Genomic DNA, 6,509 nt, shown 5'->3' with positions numbered 1-6,509 from the left:
ACTACATGATGATTAGGGAAATTGAAACTAATCACTGGAATTATGTCATTGAATAAGATGGTTGGGTTAACACATTGATTATGTGTGCTAATTGATCATTGTATATGATAAAGTGTTTAAATACATTGCATATGTATCTTGTTTGGAAGAAGATAGGGGATGTACTCCATGGTTCGGGAGGAGATAGGGGATGGACTCCAGTGATAACTAAGTTGGCCGGAGTGTCCAGGGTGGAAGTCTCGAAATCTTAAACACGTTTGAATGACGTTGATGATTGAAGTGTTAATATTATGAGTTGTAGTCTCATTTTAAATTGTTGATGATTGAAGTGTTAATTATATGAGTTGTAGTCTCATTTTGGCTTGGTTTGGATAAATAAAAGGAATTGGATTGAAATACAGTCGTAAATGTTGATTGGTTATGGGAAAGATGCACGTTGGTTTACCTGTGTTGAACATTTATCAAATGCTAATGTTTTAGTTATTTCTCATATTTGGTTTAGCATATCTCTACTGGGCTTTGGCTCACCCTATATGGGACACCATTTTCAGGCACAGGTAACATGCCGCCTCCAAAGTCATAGCTTGGGAGGTCTCGGGGTTGAAGCCACTATTTTTTGGTTGCTTTGTTTTTATGTTACATGTTTTTGTTTCCAAGCCGAGGGCTTTATTTTTAAAGGGTTTTATTTTTAAAGGGCTTCTGACCCTCTTTTGTTGTAACCAAGTGTTAACTTGGAAAGTTGCAAGCCCGTATGACATTTACTTTTGTTGTCAACATGTAATATTTTTTGTAAAGAATACTCTGATGTATGGAATATAATATTTCTTTTATACTTTATGGATCTTATGAATGAATGAAATATGTCTTATTTTGAGGGCGTGACAAGTTCTGAATCTTGATATCTTAGCACTCGTTTGACATAAGGTTACAGACTTAAAATAGTTACAAAAAGATTAAATAAATTAAAAAATTAATAATATAAAATATCACATCCAAATCATAATTATTTTATTTTTTATCTCACAAAAGTCAAAAAACTCAAAAAAATCATCCCAGGTGAGACTTTTTAACCCCATGCTAAAATAGTCAAATAGTCAAAAAGTCAAAAAACAACTCACATCCCATGGACACAATTTCATTTGAAAATGTTTCCAAAAAAAACCCAGAGTATACTCAAACGAAATTAGATCAATGGGAATCCCATCTTAATTTTCTCTTCATATCACTTTAATTGCAACAACCATGGACATAAAAGGACAATGTATGTTAATAAAATTCAGAATTACCATTCACAACATAACAAGGACTAGTCATTCAATTGATGTCCGAAATTCATTCTAGTAAATCGAAAACTACATAAAAGTTGACATTAGTTAGGACAAAACGGGGCTTCGACAGCTAAGGCAATTAAGATGAGCAGCGAGCCACGGCTCTAAAATCTTCCAACCAAACAACACAAAGATGCCCTTTTGATTGGCTAGTGTTATTGCTTTGGAAGTGCCATGGTCTCCCTAGTATTGTTGAAACCAAGTGAGCATCACTATCCTCTCTGCCTCTACCTTCTTTTGATTGAAATCTATTCACCCTGTTATTAACAGAACAAATTAGAACTTGTATATATAATCCACAACCAAATTGGTAAAGTTTTTCGTTTGGGATGTGGGTTGACTTTTTAGCTTTTTGGCTTTTTGGTTATTTTAGCTTGGGGTTAAAAAGTCTCGTTTGGGATAGGCTTTTTAACTTTTTTGACTTTTGTGAGAAAAAATTAAATAATTATGGTTTGGATATGATGTTTTGTCTTATTGGGCTAAAAAACCTATTTTGTTTTTTTGTGGTTATTTGAGTCAAAAAGCCTAGAGCTTTTTTATGCCAAACGAGCTCTTATTAGCTTTTTAGTCTATTTTATTTTTTTGTAGCTATTTTAGCCAAAAAGTAATCCTGGGCTTTTTCTTCCCAAACGAGCTCTTAGTGTATCGAAGAGAATCTGATAGAGTCTAATTTACCATTGGATTCAAACCAAGTCTATCACATGTATTACATTGATTTTTTATTTTTATTTTTTTGTATGTGTGTGTTTATGTATAGATTATTTATATATAAAAAAATTAAATCAATCTAATAATTATAATTACATAATTTTATTATATATATATTTTTTAAAATAAATAACAAACATTATTGTAAAAATATACTATAAAATTAATATGAATTATTGAATATAAAATAATGGAACATATTCCTAAGCCTTTTTAGTTTTAGGGGCACTATATGCAGGTAAAAAAAGAAAGAAAAAACAATTAAAAACATATGGGAGGCGTAAGTGTGTCTGTGTGGTGGGATTGCAAATGAAAGGATGTGGTGTACAAATGTCACCTGCACTCCTCCATAGGTTGATAAAAAAAATTTCATTCTCCCATTTGTATGTAGTTTTCCTTAATTTTATTCATTTTATTTATTTATTTATGGGTAATGCTAAGGATACCAAATTTTCTTCCAAACAAATGACCAAATGTCTCACATGAGATAGTTTGATAGGTGCGCCCATTAGTTGAACAGTATAAACATTTTTTAGAGTCAGTGATTTTTAACATTTTACATATAGCGATCCCGGTTGTCCCTTGACTGTTCTGTTGTATTCCGGACTCAGTTCCGTGGAGTTGAGTGTTGTATCTATCTTGTTGTCATCCTTTAATTCTGTTTGTTTGAGTTATAGGATGTGTTGGGCTTGTTTCGAATAGGTGGGTTGAACCTTAGTCTGAAATCTTGTTGCCGGGTTTTTTGTCGTTCCGCTCGAGCGGGTATTTTTGCGCTCGAGCGGATATTACACACTCCCAGATTTTTGTGTCCCTGCAAAACTTCTGCAGGTGTGATTTTTACGCTCGAGCGGGTTTCTTTACGCTCGAGCGGGTACTCTGGCGCTCGAGCAGGTAGTACCTTTTTGGTGTAAGTTCTGGGAAGGGGAAATCTACACTCGAGCGGACTGATTTTCGCGCTCGAGCGGATGTGCTTTATTCTTGTGTCTTGGCGCTCGAGCGGGCCTTCTTGAGCTCGAGCATGTCCAGATTTTTGTTCTTGACGCTCGAGCGGGAATGTCGTATATCAGTTGGCAGCTGGGCATTTTAAAATCACTTTTTGCATTCTCTCTCTCTCTTACTTTTCCAAAAGGCCATTTGAGAGCTCCTATCTTTAAAACCACAACTTCTCTCTAAGTATTGATCTAGCTAGAGTGTTTTCCTCACCTTTGGCCTTCACAAGAGTTGGGTTGATCGTCGAGGGCTATCCATTGATCCGAAAATATTGAGTTTTGGAGCACGTCGAGTTTCCTCACCTTCTTTCCTTGCGCTTCGAATTTGAGGTAGAGATTCCTACTCACCCTTATGATCATTGACATAGATTTTAGTTGTTTTGATAAAGTGTTGTAGTTGGGTAAATTTTGGGACTTCGGGTTTCAAAATGTGTTAAAGAGGGTTTTGTGATTTTGGGCTCATAATATGTGTTTGTTGTTGGTTGTTGATATATAGGCCATTGGGTCAATATTGGGAAATGGGGTAGAAAACCCTAATTGGTTATATAAATTAATTTGTATGATTAATTTGAGAAAATGATGGTTATATGGAATTGAGTTGGGAATAATGAAATTGACTCATTATATGGTTGAATAGTGGAGTTCGATTTATAAATTGCTCACTTTTGAAAACATTGATATTTTATCTGTTGGAGCTTTTATTATCTGTTTAGAAATAATTGCTTGGGCTACTGGTGGCGGGTAGTTTTGATTGTTGTAGACAATGTATGATGATTAGGCAAACTAAAACTAATCAATTGGATATGTCATAGAGTATGACGGTTGACAGAATACATTGACGTTATGTATTGATTGATTGTGTATATGACCTATGTGTATATACATTGTGTATGTGGGTGGAGATAGGGGATGTACTCCACGGTTTAGGGGAAGATAGGGGATGGACCTCTAAACCGGATGTCGTTTGGGAGGAGATAGGGGATGGACTCCACTGATATAGCTCATATGCTTGTCAAAAAATGTGTTAATATAGCTCATATGCTTATCTTTGGAAGTGTTGATAAAGCTCATATGCTTGTCATTGGAAGTGTTGATATAGCTAATATGCATATCTGATGAAATGTGGATACAGCTTGTATGCTTATCTGTTGAGATGTTGATACAACTAGTATGTTTATCTATTGTAAAAATGGGAAATGTTTAATGAGTCATTGTCTCATATAAGTGGCTGGCCAGGTTCTGAGCCGTTGTTGTAAATTGTGAAACTGAGAAATGGGTTATGAATTGGTTTATGAAAACTGAACATTTATCAATTGCTAATATCTTAGTCATTGCTTATACTGTGTTTAACATATCTCTACTAGGCGTTGGCTCACCCTTTATGGGACATTATTTTCAGGTACAGGTAGTATGCCACCTCCAAGGACATAGCTTGGATGTTGATGAGAGTTGAAGACTCCTTTTTGTTTATTTTGATGTATTACATGTAAATTCAAGCCAAGGGCTTAATATGTATTGAGTTAGTACTCTTCTTTTTGTGACCAAGTGTTAACTTGGAAAGCTGTAAGCCCATAGGGCATTTGCTTTTGTTGTTAACATGTAATACAGTTGTTAGAATGACTCTGATGAATAGAAATGGTTGATTTCTTTTGTGTCAGTGCATGTCTAAAATGTTGGGTATTATGTATTATTCTGAGGGCGTTACAACTTGGTATCAGAGCGTACCAGGTTCAAATACTTTGGGTACGTGGGAAGTGATTAGGATCACAATGGGTTTGTCTCGCTTGATAGAGACTTAGATGTAGTGTCACATGCTATGTGCTTAATTGATAACATGCTTATGTGACTATGTGGGTATGGAATTTAATTTCTAGGATGTTGATTGGATCCTTGGGTTTCTGGGAGTCTTGTTGGAAAAGCACTTGATCAATGCTGTTTCTAACTGGAACTCTAGTAACGCCTCGGGACTATCATTATTCGGAAATGAATTTCGTAAGTGCTTATGTGTTTATGTGCTTACGTGGAGTGAATTACAGTTGTCCATGCATTAGGACGCGAGTGTTGTAGCTTCGGCACATTTGTGAATGTGCTAATAGTCTTGGTTACCTTTATTAGGATGTCAGGACGAGTACGTGGTAGGCGTGGCAGGCATGGTAGGCAGGAGGTACCTTTACCGGATGACGTTCCGGCAATGCAGGAGGGAGTTGGTCAGGCCAACGTGGCCGAGCCAGCGGGTTAGCAGGCTATGGGCGCCTTGGCCCGAGAGATAGCAGGAGCTTTGGGTATTCTCAGAGCTGAGAATCAGGTTGTTGAGGCAGGGCCTTCTTTCTTGAAGAGGGAATTCTTCTGGTCTAACCCGGACGAGTTTGTTGGGGATCCAAAGGAGCCACTTAAGGCTGATGAGTGGTTGGAACAGATGAAGAAGACATTCGAGATGCTGGGCATCGAGGACGGGACTTTGAAGGTGACCTTGGCATCCTTCCAGCTGAAGGGAGATGTGGGTTAATGGTGGAAGTACGAGAAGGGCAGTGTTCGTGGTGCATGGGAGGCGTTTGTGAATGCTTTCCAAGAGAAGTTTTTATCTTCAGCTGCAAGGGAGAAGCTGAGGGAACAGTTTTGCCAGCTTAAACAGCAGGGCTTGTCAGTGGTCGAGTTTGAGACTACTTTTACTAGTCTATCCAGGTTTGCACCTGAACTGGTGGCGTCCGAGGAACGCCGTTGCTTTGAGTTTGAGCGGAAGTTGAGGCGTGGGCTCAAGCTGAGGGTTGGAGGGTCGTTTATCCGGGAGTATAGACGTTTAGTAGATGCTGCTGCTCATATGGAGATTATGATGCAGGAGGAAGACGAGGGGCAGAGAGGCTCCAACAGGAGCCAGGATGGTCAGGGTGACGGCAGGAGACAGAGGGGTTCTAACCCTCAACAGTCTCAGGGTGGTTTGGCCAGATCGACCTTTCCAGTGTCGGGTGCGGGCTCTGGGAGAGGTAGTCAGGGAGGCTTGACTTGTTTTGCGTGTGGCCGGCTGGGTCACAAGTCTTCGGTTTGCCCGCAAAATGGAGGGGGGTTAGAGAGTTGCTTCTTCTTTAGCTAGACCTCATGGCCAGAGTCAGGGCAGGGGCCAGCCTTCCTCTTACTATCAGTGTGGTCAGCCTGGGCACCTGAAGAGGTTTTGCCCACAGTTGAGTGCCACTTCGGGCGCGTCTGGTTCCAGGCAGAGGTAGGGTTATCAGCCAGCTCAGTCTGTGCAGGCCTCGAGGGCCAATCCGGGAGCTTCGTCATCCCAGTCAGTGCAGCAGTCTTTCGCTCCTAGAGGTGAGTAGGTAGATCAGGGGCCTACAGGGCGCGTGTATGTTGTTACCGCGCAGGACCTAGTACCGGCTCCATCAGTAGTGAGAGGTACTTTTCTGTTTTGCAATTCGGTGGCTAGTGTGTTGATTGATACGGGTGCGTCTCATTCTTTTGTGTCTGCTGTATTTGCATCTGTTTC

Source organism: Camellia sinensis, chromosome 6 (assembly GCF_055761805.1).
Source record: "Camellia sinensis isolate YWXY chromosome 6, ASM5576180v1, whole genome shotgun sequence".
NCBI lineage: Eukaryota > Viridiplantae > Streptophyta > Magnoliopsida > Ericales > Theaceae > Camellia > Camellia sinensis.
This window is presented reverse-complemented; position numbering follows the sequence as displayed.